Source organism: Lactuca virosa, chromosome 7 (genome assembly GCF_052849685.1).
Source record: "Lactuca virosa cultivar CGN04683 chromosome 7, Lactuca_virosa_CGN04683_v6, whole genome shotgun sequence".
Taxonomy (NCBI): domain Eukaryota; kingdom Viridiplantae; phylum Streptophyta; class Magnoliopsida; order Asterales; family Asteraceae; genus Lactuca; species Lactuca virosa.
This window is the reverse complement of record NC_136432.1, coordinates 137044601-137059745: the sequence shown is the minus strand read 5'-3', so window position 1 is coordinate 137059745 and position 15145 is coordinate 137044601.

Genomic DNA, 15145 nt, shown 5'->3' with positions numbered 1-15145 from the left:
GGCTTGGGTAAATCAGGAGTTCAGAAAATGTTTCAACATTTGGTTCATGCTTTTCCTTAGCATCAGATTGTAGGTTTTGGGAACTAAGTTAGAGCTCCAGTTAGGACTCCAGTTCAGTTGTGTGTTAGGTCGAGTGTGTGTTCAACCGGTATAGAGGTGTTGTAAGTCTGTGGGTGTAGCCGTAGCATTCACAAGGTTGTCAGGTAATGATAGAGGTGTTGTAAGTCTGCGGGTGTAGCCGCAACATTCACAGGGTTCTCAGATAGTGTTGGAAGTGTTGTAAGTCTGCGGGTGTAGCCGCAACATTCACAAGGTTCTCAGATAGTGTTAGAGTGATGTAAGCCTGCGGGTGTAGCCGTGGCATTCACTAGCAGCCTGATAGCGCTAGAGTGTTGAGAGACCGCGGGTGTGGCCCTGGCCTTCACTTGGTTTGTAGATAGTATGGGAGCGATGTTAGATCACGGGAAGAACAGTAGTACCCACCAGTTCGGGTGTAGCAGTGAGGATATGGAAATCCACGGATTGGATTTTGGAATTACCCAGATGGATTAGATCAGGTTGAGCCAGTGATAAGACTGTAGGGACGCCACTACAGTTATGAGATTAGGGTAAGTAATGGACTGCTTAAGGTCGTTTTTGATATAAGGCTACCATTGGTCAGGTAGCAATCACTCTTAGCCTTGGATTTGGTAACGTCAGGATTCGACGTAGGGACTCGAGCAGTTGGATCAGGAGGACGTTAGAGCCATAGTGGCAAATTAACTAATGACAACTATTGACATATAAGGATTTTGATCGGAAGTCGCGAGAGGCGACTGCATGGGAGCCTTGGCTTGGTAACCAGGAGGGAACTCGGTGTTCAGATGTTTGGGAGAAGCGGGTTGTGATGATTCATAGGATTTCGGGTGAAATATAAGGATATGTCCTTGGGTCTCCAGTTATGGGTTTAGCCCGAGTTATGTGCATAGTAGTATTCAATCTAGGGTATTCCATCGTGAGGATGACCGGACCCTATGATTGTTTGGACCTGACGTGTTTGGTATTCCAGCCCGAGGGTTGATTGGACCAAACATGCATGAGATACAAGGGTATTCCATCATAGGGATGACTGGACCCGTCGTAAGCATACCTGGTATTCCAGCCGAGGCTGATTGGACCAAGTATGAGTGTTCCATGAGATAGCTGGTTGTTTATGGATGCTGTTGTGGGGGCGGAAGGATGTAGGATCCTGTCAGCACAAAAGGATTCATTTCAGGAAAAGAGGAGTAGAGACCCCGATACCTTGGATCATCAGGATTGTTGTTGGTATTGGCCAGATGACACATTGGTTAGATCTTCCGGGGGAACCTAGTTTGATTCGCAGTGCATTTCACGTATGGCTGTTATGGAAGGACGCATATTGGATGAGAAGGCAGCTGTCTCTCTGCATGATAATCAGGTCGAAAGGTGCCTGAACTACGTAAGGAGACCAATAGTTGTTGCTGTAGGGAAGGCGAAGATTCTACGTATCCATGTAATACCTTTGGAAAGGTTGTAATGGGAACGTTGAAGGGAATCCGAGTAGACTTGGGAGATGGAGGCCGAGAAGCAAGAACATTCCGAAATTGTTCGCCTCAGCAGACTTCGAGGACGAAGTCTAAGATAAGTGGGGGAGATTTGTAGCGCCCAGTTCCTGATAAGTATTTTTAAATGAAGATTAATCATTTTAGCAAAGGGACTCTATTGGGTTTAAAGGGTTGCGCCATTTGGCCTTAGTAGTTCGGTCCATTATGTACTCTCGGTTTGGGCCTATCCAACCGTGCTTATCTTTCTAGGGTTTAGTATATAAGGTGCATGCATGCATCTTTGTCATTAACGCTTTCATTATTATTCGTATTCATTGTACTATAAACCCTAGCACACCTCTACAGAGGAAGTTCTTAGTCGAGCTCTTCTGAGGTGTGACTATATTTTAATCATTCAACATACGGATTGATTCATTGAGAGTTCCAGTATTTGTTATTCTTATTGTTTACCTGTTGAAGATCTAATCGATCTAAAGAGTTCTCGACTCATCAATTGGTATCAGAGCAGGAGACTGTGTAATCCATATGCGTCTCTTCTGTTGAAGAAGGTTTTAGGGTTTTCCGCTATTATCGTTTTCTGCTAGAACCGTCATTCTTCATTGACATTGTTCTTAGACTTCGATCATACCCTAACTTTGTTTACTAGTCTGATCTTGAATAGGTTTCAAAACAAAATCATCATGTCTCTTGACGATTCACAAACGAACCCAATCAACATCTCCAACAATATTGGATCAACCACCAGGATTCCTATCCTGTATACTCAAGACTATGAAGTCTGGACGCATCACTTTGAAGACTATGTGATTGGTTCAGAAGATAATGGATACTTAATCTGGGAAGCGATTACTATAGGTCCGTTTGTTCACTCTGGCACAAACATAACAATCAAGACGCAAAAGGAGTACAACCAACTCGTGGTTGATGTAAAGGATGTTCCTCAAGATGAGAAGGAAAAGCTTGTGAGCAACATTAAAGCACTAAGAATGATTAGATTCGCCCTACAATCTGAGACATTCCGGCTGGTCAGTTCATGCTCGACGGCACATGAGATACAGGTTAGATTGAAGGAGTTATATTCCACAGATGAAGATCTTGAGCATTCTATCCAAACTTTACTGCTTTCAGAGTTTGGAGACTTCAAGAAAAAACCAGAAGAGAAGCTCATTCAAGCCTTTGATCATTTCAATCATCTTCTAAGCAAAATGATAAAGCATGGCATGGAACGGAAGGCAATTGAGCAAAAGGTCACATTCATGAATGGCCTAAGAACCGAATGGATGGCGGTGGTGTCAACAGTGAAAGCTCATGAACAATTCAAAACTTACTCCTTGGCGAAGCTAGTGGGGATTCTAAAATCACACAAAAGTGCATTGACCAAGGAAACGAATGTGGTTTCAAGCATGTGATCTTTAGCTCTCATATCAAAAGGAAAGAACGTGGCTGAAGAAGAAGAGGATTTAGATCTGTCAGAATTTGATCTAACCAATGAAGAATATGCTTTGATGATCTCCAATCGAAAGAAGTTCGTGCGTAGAAAGTTTCCTAATTCAAAGAACCGAAACTGGCAAGGAAGCTACAGTTCGGATAAAGCAAAGGAGGAACCGAAGAACTCTCCTTAGCATGAAGAACTGAAGAAGGATAGTAAGCTTGTTGGTGACTCTGGATTTGATTGTCACTTCTGCAAAGGCAAAAATCACTTTGCCAAAGATTGTGTCTTGAGAAAGATGTCAGAAAAGAGCGAGAATGAAGATGATGAGGCCTACTACCTGCGAAAGATAGAAGAAATAAAGAAGAAGAAAGCTGCTGCTAACAACACTATGAATGCTTTAATTATGCAGGAAAATCTCATGGATGATGAGTTTGGTGGTGTGGAAGTCTGGTGTACAGACTCTGAGGACGAAGAAGTTCGTAAGCCCACACATGGCAGGGCTTTCGTGGCGAAAGAAGCCGAAACTGAAGGTGCAGGGAAGTGCTTGATGGTGACTGCCGGAGTGTCACAGATGAGAGGCTATACTAATGATGGGAGTTGTGATGAAGCAAGGGAGCGAGAAGATAGATGCTTCACTGCCAAACCAGTTGGCTAGCAGATCAACGAATGCGACCAGTTGATCAAGAAGGTACAATCAATTCTCGAATCATTAAAAGTCCCTGTCACTAACTATGAAAAAGAACTGAACGAATTAAAATCTAAATTTTCTAGTTTAAGTGGTAGTTTAACACAGAATCGCTTAACAAACTCTAACCTAACTGATCAACTCAGCAGGGTGTCTTCGAAGAGTGAGGAGAGACGGATCTGGATAGAGAAAAAGGAGATCGAGTTAGTTAGGATTAAGGATGAGACAATTTATGTGCAAAGAGATAATTTAAAGCTTTTAAAACAGAGATTTTTTTTTTGTTTAATTGCTAAACGTTTATATTTGAATACTACTCAATTGCATCTGAATTGTGAAATAGGCAAGAAAATTCATCGTATGATTCTGCCCTTCCTTGAATTTAAGGAGGATGAAATTGATGCTGATGTATATAACTGTGAATCCGTTGTATCTTCTGATGAAATTTCTCCAGCATACAGAATTGGTCTTGACAAAATAGAGTCCTTCATCAAGTCCAAAGACCATAAGGACATGCTTAAGAACCTTTTGGACGAAAATGACAAATTGAAAATTAAAACCGAAACCATGCAGAAGTTTGACTCTTTGAATGCCAAGTTAAGTTCGGAAAACAAAATTGATGTTGAAAATACTTCTGAATTTAATGAGGATGATGATATGAGCGAAATATCTGTAGAGGATGAGGTGGACTGTTCTGAGTTTGTCAAAGCGAACCTGAACCTGTCAAAAATCTCATTTCTGAAAATTATGTTGAGTTCGCTCGTTTATCCCAACATAAATCCAAAATTCTGAAAGAAAAGGTTGTTGTATATCAAAAAGTTCAAACCACACCAAATCAGGTTTATGTAGTTACGGGAGTCACACAGTAGCAAACAGCTGAGCTGACTGCTATAGTAAACGAGAACAATACTGACGGCTGTGAGGAGCATTTCTGGTCAGCCCCAATCGACAATGCTGATGAAACGATTGGTCTGTCTGAGAAAAGATCATGGAGGGTCAAAGGCAAATATGTGGCAGAACAACTTAACAAGCCTACACATTTTGATGTGCCAAGCACAATTGGAACCAAAAAGATTCCAAGAGAGCCAGTCAAGACGACAAATGAAACCTCCTCGCTAAAGAGCGAAACTCGTGATGAAAGACCGAGACCCAAGGATAATATCCATAAAACTCCAAAGCAGTGGTCAGAGCAAAAAAATCAACGTAATAGGAGATATAAGAAGAATCTCTCTAAAAGGAAGCAGTTTTGGAAGTCCCAAAATCCTAATTATGTTCACTCAGATAAATCTTCGCTCCTTACCGATGAAGCAAAATCAAAGCGAAACTCTACTCCTTGTACTCAATGCCATTCCTGCAGTCAAGCGAACCGAAAGAGTAGTTTCGGATCCCAAAATGGAAGCAAACGAAACCAAAAGAGTGGTTGCGGTTCTCCATCTTCAGACGGAAAGAACCTAAAACCAGGTTTCGCTCCGAAAACTCATCCCTCTCACTCAAAGCAAAATCCAAAAGTGGATATAAAGGGAAAAGGGAAGCTAGTCTCGGAATATGAAGAGAAGACAAAGAAAACGACTACTAACTCTAGGAATCAGAACCAAAAGTTTGTGAACAAAAAGAACACAATTCCAAAGTCTGAAGCTAAAGAAACAAAAACTAACAAAATCAAAGTTTTCACAATTAAAAGAAAAGATGAAACCACCTTAATAAAAAGAACTTTTTTGGTTGATTCTTCTCTTACTATTCCCTGTTCAGTAAAAGGCTCACAAGGACCCAAGAAACTTTGGGTTCCTAAATCTGCTTAATTTTTGCAGGTTATTCGTGACAAGCAGTTCGACGATGAATGATATATTGACAGTGGCTGCTCACGTCACATGACAGGGGAAAGGAAGAGCTACGGGAGTTTCGGGCTCTGAAGGATGGTGGATGTGTCAATTATGGGAACAATTCTTTTGGCACAATAAAAGGCTATGGAATGATCACAAATGGAGATTTCTCGATCAGAAAGGTGGCATATGTAGAAGGCTTACAACACAATCTCATCAGTGTCTCGCAACTGGTGGTGGGAACCGGACTGAAGGTTTCATTCGATGATGAAGGGTCAGAAATAATAGAAAAGAAGACCAAGAATGTTCTGCTAAAATCTCAAAGAAAAGGCGAAATGTATCCATTGAACCTTAATCCAATACGAGGGAAGCCATCTGTATGCCTAGTAACGAAAGCTCATTCTAACGAAAGTTGGCAGTGGCACCGAAGGCTCTCGCACCTCAACTTCAAAGACATCAACACGCTAGTTCTGTGTGATCATGTGCGAGGACTTCCACTTCTCAAGTTTGACAAGGAACATTTGTGTGCTGCATGTGAAATAGGAAAGCAAAGCAGGAAAAGTCATCCAACTAGTGTTAACACAAAGATCATCGAATCGCTTGAGCTCCTACATATTGATCTGTGTGGACCTTTGGCTATTGAAAGCATCGGTGGTAACAAATATATACTTGTCATAGTTGATGATTTTTCTTGTTTCACCTGGGTTTTCTTTCTTAAACAGAAATTAGATGCAACGCCTAAGCTAAAAGTCTTCATAAAGCAAGTAGAGCTGCAATTGCGAAAGGTGGTTAGAAATATTCGTAGCGATAATGGATTGGAATTCAAAAACCAAGTGTTTGAAGAATTTCTTGCTGAAAAGGGAGTGTCTCACAACTTCTCTGCTCCCTATACTCCACAACAAAATGGGGTCGTTGAAAGGCGAAACTGCTCGTTGTGTGAAGTAGCCCGAACCATGCTCAGCTTCGCTTCGTTGCCCCTGTATTTCTGGGCTGATGCTATTGCCGCCGCTTGCTACACCCAGAACCGGTTTTTACTCAACAAGCGATTCACAATAACTCCTTATGAAATTCTAAACAACCGCAAGCCTAACGTCAAGTTTTTCCATGTGTTCGGTTCAAGATGCTTTATCTTCAACTCTAAAGAGAACCGAAACAAGTTTGATGTGAAGGCAGACGAAGGAATTTTTCTTGGGTATTCGCTTACTTCAAAAGAATACAGGGTTCTGAACAAACGCTCAAAGAAAATCGAAGAAACATATTACGTGTCGTTTGATGATAACTACGTGAAGAAACTCGCATCAGGCAAAGAACCAACGGATGAAATATTTCCTCAAACTGGTCAAGTCTCGATTCCCATTTCCAACCTATTTGAAGAATAGATGAAGCTCTTTGATGAATCAGAGACCGCTATTCTCTCTGAAGCAAAAGCAGCTGACAACGAAGTAGATAATCTGAAGAAGGTGATTGATGAAGCTGCTAAAGTCATGGAAAGCGAACCTTCCAGTTCCAGTGGATCTCAAGAATAGGAAAAATCTCAAAAGTTAAGTGAATCTTCCAATTCTACTATCCATGGGGAGAATCCATCAACCACCATACCCACTGAACGTCCAATCGAGGGGGAGAATTATGAGCCTGAAGCCGAAACTATTTCATCATTCGAGGGGGAGAATGTCAATTCAAATAATGAAAATGATGATACACAGTCAGAATTCGAAGAAGAAGTAAATGCTGAACTAGATCCATCCTGTGATCCAAATTACCATCCCCTCACCAAATGGACAAAAGATCATCTAGAAACTCAAATCATTGGTGAATCATCGGAAAGAGTTCTCATACGTTCTCAACTGAAAGCGAAAACAAACTGCATTATTCTCTCAAGTGGAATTTTGCATGTTTAATTCGTTTGTCTCCAAAGTTGAACCAAAAATGGTTACTAATGCACTCGATCACTCCGATTGGGTACATGCAATGCAAAACGAACTCCACGAGTTTGAGCGAAATCGTGTCTGGAGACTGATTCCCACACCAAAGGATGCATCTGTGGTTGGGTTAAAATGGATATTCAGGAACAAGCTGGATAAAGAGGGAAATGTTATTCGCAACAAGATAAGGCTTGTGGTCAAGGGATATTGTCAGGAAGAAGGGATAGATTACGAAGAAACCTTCGCTCCTGTAGCGAGGCTAGAATCAGTTCGGATCTTTCTGGCATACGCTGCTCACAAAAACTTTGAAGTTTTCCAAATGGATGTCAAGTGTGCGTTCTTAAATGGAGAATTAGAAGAGACGGTGTACGTAGAGCAACCACCAGGTTTCGTGAACGAAAAGTATCCAGATCACTGCTACATTCTGGACAAGGCGGTTTACGGTCTGAAGCAAGCTCCTAGGGCATGATATGAAACACTTATTCGATTTCTAAAAATGTCTAACTTTAAACAAGGTTCGTTTGAACCAACTTTTTTTCGTAAGAAAGAAGGTGACCACCTTATGATCGTCCAAATTTATGTTGATGATATCATCTTCGGTTCCACGAATCCCAGCCTTACAGCTGAATTCAGGAAGTTGATGGAGACTAAGTTTGAGATGAGCTCAATGGGTCCAATTAACTTTTTCCTTGGCTTGAATATTAGACAGGGACCCGAAGGAATTTTTATCAATCAAGAGGCTTACACCAAGACCTTACTAGCCAAGTTTGGAATGATGGGAGAATCAAAAGTGAAGGTTCCTATGGCGTTTGGCACGAAGTAAACACCTTCTCTAGAAAAACCGACTGTTGACATGACCCTCTATCGCCAAATGATAGGGTCCTTAATGTATCTGACAGCTAGTCGACCAGACATAATGTTTTCTGTCTGTTATTGTACCAGGTTTCAAGCTAATCCAAGCGAACCTCACATGATTGCTGTGAAGAATATTTTTCGATATCTGAAGGGAACCTCATCTCTCGGTTTATGGTACTCGGCGACATCAGGATTCTTCGTACAAGCATTCTCTGATGCCGATCTAGGTGGATGTGGACTGGACCGAAAGAGCACAACTGGAGGGTGTCAATTTCTTGATGGGAAACTTGTTAGCTGGCAATCGAAGAAACAAACATGTGTGTCTCTTTCCACAGCCGAAGCCGAGTACATAGCCGCATCGTCTTGTACCTCACAGGTCATATGAATACAAAGTCAACTTAGAGACTATGGCCTGAACATGAAGAAAATCCCTTTGTATTGTGACTTTGAAAGCGCAATAAGGATATGTTAATATCCAGTGCAACACTCAAAGACGAAACATATAGCACTGAGGTATCATTCATCAAGGATCACGTGGAGGATGGTAATGTTGAAATCCATTTTGTTCGAAGCACTGATCAACTAGCTGACATATTTACAAAAGCCTTACCAGAAGCAAGGTTTAACAAAAATTTTGCAAGGCTTAGGAATGATGGAAGCTGAGTCCGTACCGAAATCGCTTTCGCCTCATTAATCTTTATCAAGCGAAATAGAGCGAACGCTCGGTCTATTTCGGCTCCTGATTTTTTGGGAACCGAAATGAACCGAACGCGAAATAGAGCGAACACTCGGTCTATTTCGGCTCCTAATTTTTTTTTTGGGTACCAAAATGAACCGAACGCGAAATAGAGTGAACGCTCGGTCTATTTCAGCTCCTGATTTTTTTGGGAACCGAAATGAACCGAACGTTCGGTCTATTTCACTTCACTACTTTTAGGTGACGTTTCGGTTGTATACTTTGTACATTGTTTATGTCGTTTCTATCTTCGTGTCTATTCATAAAAATCAAAAATATTTTTTCTTTCTATTTTAATTTCTTTTTCAGAAAATTTATAAAATCCAAAAATATTTTTTTGTTTTGTTTGTTTTGTTTATGTTTCTTATCATTAAAGTCAAAAAAAAAATTTCAAAAATATCACTGAAAGGTATCATCGATCATTCAAATGATGGAGTTGGGACAGGTATACATTTTTTTATCTTCGTACTAGCTAAGTGTCCCTAGAAGCATGCTGTTGTATGTCGACCAAAGCCTCAACAATTTCAAGTGTAGCCTTACTGATTTGATATACACAACTCAAATCTTCCCAATTAGGCTGATAAAATCACTTATGTCATGAGCCACCTTACTCGTCTCATATTGAGTTAAGAGTTGTCTGCTCGGTCCTTACTCTATAGCAGAGGTGCTTTCGGTTCTTCAACCTCCTTACCACTTTTCTCCATCTACTTTTGGTTCATAATTGTAACCCTTGAGACTCTCAGTCTTTAACACTGAGGTTTATGGTTACACAACATCTGTGTTAATGATCTTACTTTCGTTCTACCACGAGCTGAGTGAAACCCAAAATCCAACACCACTAATGAATTGACGGTGACCAATCAAATGTTCTAGCTCTCACCCATGATTTAACGAAACCACTCTTGTGGAATGTCACCTGAAATCCCTTTTTTCTTTTTGAAAGGTCCTTATGAAAACGTCTATTACCAAGGCTTTTCTTCCCAACGGATCCATTTTTTTTTATTATTTTTTTTTGGGTTTCTAAAAAAAAACAACTATCAACAAGTCACTGAAAAATGAACAAACCTACTTGTTTAACAGGCTACATCGGTCTCACAAGTACTTCGTCCACTTTCGGTCTTATGTCAAGAACCAAAGCATGGATTGAAGATCACCTACCATCAATAGCCTTATAATATAAAGATGCCTTTCAATGCTTCTTCACAAGTATTTGATCGTATTTTCACGGGGAACCACACAAGCACTTTGAAGTCTCTCTTGACTTTGAAAGAAGAGATTTGTGCCCGAGATCTACTGATTCATGTCTTGATTAACATCACTTATATCCCACATAAAATTTGCTTTATTTCTTTATTTTTCACACTAACTTGCACGAAAATATTTATGATTTTTCCAAACTCTTGTTCGGTTGCTAATAAGCTATTTTCAGACATATGGCGAAAAGAGGGAAGAAGCCTGATAGAAAAGGGGAAAAGGACAGTCAATCCTGCAAAGTTTCTACTCCTAAGAAACGCAAGTCTGCACACGCAGCGCCTACTGCTCCAAAGAAACAAGCTCACAGGCCGAAGTCTCCTTCCCCATCTTCAAGTGACTCTGAGTATGTTCCATCTGAGCCACAGCCCGAACCCGAGTCAACTGAAGACGACATTTCTCAAACCGAAAGTCCGCCTTGAGGTAATTCGCCTCCACCCTCACCAACTAATGTAGGCAACCGAAACTCACCTCCTCATTCTCCTACACAATCGGTTCCTATTACTATTGCTCCCTTTATTCCACCCATCTCATCTTCAACTACCACCTCGATTACAATACCAACCCCTTTGTTTACTGAAGTTACTACCACTACTACTTATCCAACCGAACCTACTGTTCGTGTCAACATATCTGATACGGGGGCATCTACTTTCGGTTCTGATCCCCCAATTACCTCAGAACCTTTATCCCCACCTCCTTCACACGAATCTGAACCTGTTCTTGGCGGAGAAGACATGGAATTCGAATCTGTTTACTTTAGTCCTTATCGAGTACAGAGTGATGATGATGATGACGCTCCTGTCACGAAGAAGCATCTCAAGTCTATGAATGACAAGCTTGACCAACTGCTTTCTTCCTCTTCTGGCAGTGCATATTCAGAAGCAGCAATCAAGGCTCTGTTGGCAACCTTTGTCAAAGAGCATGACACTTCCGTCTCTAATGCTATTAAAGCCATTGAAGCCTCCATTTCCACCTGTCAGAAGGCTTCCATTGCAGTCGAAGCCTCCACCAAGGATTGCAAGAAAACGACCGAAAATGTCGAAAAACTAGTTTCTGATGCACAAATATTTCTTGATTCTCTCCAAGCTGCTGCTCAGAAGAATGCTCAAACAGTGAACGCTTCTATTGATAATCTTATGCGTTCACTGGAGGCTGAAAAGAAGCATTTTGAGGAAGCACGCCAAGCAATTCAGATTGCCAACACTGAGCTTCACACTTCAGTAGATGCACGTCTCACTCAACTTGAAGCTGAACTTGCTGTCGAAAACAGGATTATGGATGAGTTGGATAAGCGAACTTCTCAGCTTAAAATTCAGAATCTGAAGCTCAAGGCTACGACCAAGGAAATTGACGAATTAAAGTCTGAGCGTGCAGTGGAAAAAAAACTCTATTGGTGATGTACATTCCATTCTTCTACATCTTTTGGAAGCTCATGATTCGATCCTCACCATCTCCATTAGACGCCACTTGGCTGAGAAATTGAGACCTCCTATGGATATTTTAAGCAGGATTGAGGGTGTTCCGGAGCCCGTTGTCCCTCCGAAACAAGGGGGAGAAAATGTTACTCAGGGCAAGGGTCAATATCAGCCACCTCCAAAAAGTAAACCTATCACCCAACCGAAAGTCACTACTAAGCCGAAGGGTAATGAAGCTTCGGGCAGTATGAAGGACAAACGAAAGAAGAAGATTGGTGATGATGATGAGGTTGAAATCGATGACGAGACAGATACATGAGAAAAAGCTTTTAAAACCGAAAGTCTCAAAGTCAAGCCTGATGATCGAGAGATTGAGGCGAAGGTTTGAAAAGCGAAGGAAATGCTTGATAAAGAGAGGAAAGCGAACGAAGTCTTAGAACAAAGGAAATCTATGTTTCCTCTGTGGTCTATGGAAAAGCTTCAGAGGGAGGTTATTGAAGCTCCAAGCACTCATTGGCTCGAACCAGTTCTTTCATTCGCTCTTGAGAATTCCAAGGATTCTCAATTTGATATGCCAATCACCCGAAAGGCTTTCATCTTTCATTGTTTTGAGTCAACGGTCGCCATTCCCTCTCCTGACCTGAAGATTGATTGAGATTTGCTTGAGTACTATGCTCAGCCTCAGTACCTGGCTTGGAGTAATCAAAAAATCACAACAGTCAAGGTGTTGAAACCCACTTCAGCAGGGAAGTTTATCAACATCAAGTTCAAAGTGACCCGAGGTTCTGATAATTCGGTTCATATGATTTCCCTGGCTGATCTGCCAAATTTGAATCCTCATGATTGGATTCTCCTGAACAACATTTTTCTGACTAATCAAAAGGAGTATGAGCCTATTATAGATCACATCAAGCGAATGATGGTGTGTTACATTCTTGAAGTCGCAAAGATGGATCAGGAAATCGCCTCTGCCATAAAAAAGAAGCCCTCTATCAAGCCAATTGGGAAGGCAAGCGACATCAACATGATGGTTAAGGGTAAGATTGACCCCAAGTTTCATACGGTCATGTTCATTAGGGGTGAAGGTCAAAAATGCCTGTTCGCTCTTATTGACAAACACCTGTTCTCCACTACCTACTTGGAGCATATTCTCGATATTATACACGGGTGTAATCAGAACAACGAAGCTGACAAAAAGATGTTTACTGATATGCTTCGGTGGTATATTCTTTTCCGTCAAACTCTTCTTGCCATCATCCCCAAGCTGTTCAAGACTGTGAGGAAAACTACAGTTACTCAACCGAAGTAGTCTCTCGCCTCAATGGGCGCAAAGGGGGAGATTGTTGGGTTTAAAGGGTTGCGCCATTGGGCCTTAGTAGTTCGGTCCATTATGTACTCTCGGTTTGGGCCTGTCCAACCGTGCTTATCTGCCTAGGGTTTAGTATATAAGGTGCATGCATGCATCTTTTTCATTAACGCTTTCATTATTATTCGTATTCATTGTACTGTAAACCCTAGCACACCTCTACAGAGGAAGTTCTTAGTCGAGCTCTTCTGAGGTGTGACTATATTTTAATCATTCGACATACGGATTGATTCATTGAGTGTTCCAGTATTTGTTATTCTTATTGTTTACCTGTTGAAGATCTAATGGATCTAAAGAGTTCTCGACTCATCAGACTCAATGAGTTGAAGGACCAACTCGTCGAGTAGGATCGGTTGTGGAAGAGGGGATTAAGTCACCTACTCGACAAGTCGAGAGCTCGACTCGCCGAGTAGGACTGCCTGGAGGAAACCCTAATATTTAGGGTTTGCACCCTATTTAAACACTTTTTCTAGCCTCATTTTAGCCTCCATCGTCCCTCTCACTTCCAGAAAGTCCTAACTCGAAACCCAGGAGCTTGTTGAGTGTTCTTGAGCCATTCTTGAGTATTTAGAGTTGTTTGAAGCTTAAAGGAAGAAGTGGAAGCTTGGGGGTTCTTGAAGAAGCAAGTGGATCCAGGGATTTTGCTTCAATTCCAGCTTATTCAAGGTGAAAAGCTTGAACCTTGACTTATCATTTGATAGATTTTCTTTAAGGCATGTATCTTGCTTTTTTGGGACATTTCTAAGCCACCTTTGAGTTTATATCATATTGTGGAGTGTAAACTTCAGATCTGGAACCATTGGAGGTTCCTATGGCATAAAGGTGCCAACCTTATTTCCATAAGAACCCCATGCATCATATTAATCCCATTTTAGAGCCTTTTGAGCGAAAAACCCCAAGCATGGACATCAAGATTGTAACTTTTCGTCTAAAAAGGACATTAGGAGGTCAGATCTATGATTTGGATGCTTTAAGGCCATCTGAAATCGACTGAATAGTTTTGGATATAGAGGGACTCGACGAGTCGCTCATATGACTCGGCAAGTTAGACCACGGTTGTCCCGAAAACCCTTCTGATATTGAGTAGATTAGTAAGTGGAAAGAAGACTCAGTCAGTTGAGTCCATTATGGACCTAAAGATCAACATACTCGACGAGTTCAAGGATGAACTCGGCGAGTACAAAGCAATATCCCAACTGTACGAAGATGAAATCAGCGAGTTCAAGGATGAACTCGACGAGTCGGTTGAAGAAGGTCCCGACTTTGTATGAAGGAGAACTCGGCGAGTATGTGCAAGACTCGGCGAGTAGTGTCGACGTTTTAGTGTTTTGAGGATTCGGGAACTCGGCAAGTTGTTGGATCAACTCGACGAGTTGAGTCAACCAGGCGTTGACTTTGACCCAGAGTTGAATTTGACCAATGTAGATTCTTAAACGGTTATGAAGTACATAATGGATTATAGAAGCTTGTCCCATGTAAGAGTTTGGGCCCAATTTGGAAATTGGGCCAATAGTGGGCCATTAGTGGGCCCTTATGAATTTTGGAATTTGGACTTGATTAGTTGTGGACTTGGGTATTAGTTATGTATCTTGCTGGGCCAGGGGTAAAATGGTCATTTTACCCCAAGTATGGGTTATGGATCATGGTTTGAGACCCAATTGCTAATTGGGTGATGTTTGGGTAGGGATAGCTCGAGGAGTTGCCAGGACAGCAACTGAGGATCTGTTGCAGTGGACGTCAACAGTATGAGGTGAGTTACCTTCCAGTAGCGGTGGGTCTACGGCTACAATGCCAACCCACCAGTAGGAGTTGTATGGTAGATTATTGTCTTTGTGGTATTCATCTAGGTTTGCTACTACCTGATATGTTTATGTGCTAGCATGATATGTTATATGTGATAATGGTAGTAGGAGGGGAATAGTCCCCAAATTCGATTGTTAGGACCGAAGGCTAGGTCGGGCACCCCAGATATGCCTGGCAATATGTTTATGCTATGTTATTATGTGGTAGTAGTAGGAGGTGAAATAGTCCTCATATCTCGGTCGTAAGGACCGAAGGGTAGGTCGGGCACCCCAGATATGCCTGGCAGTATGATTAT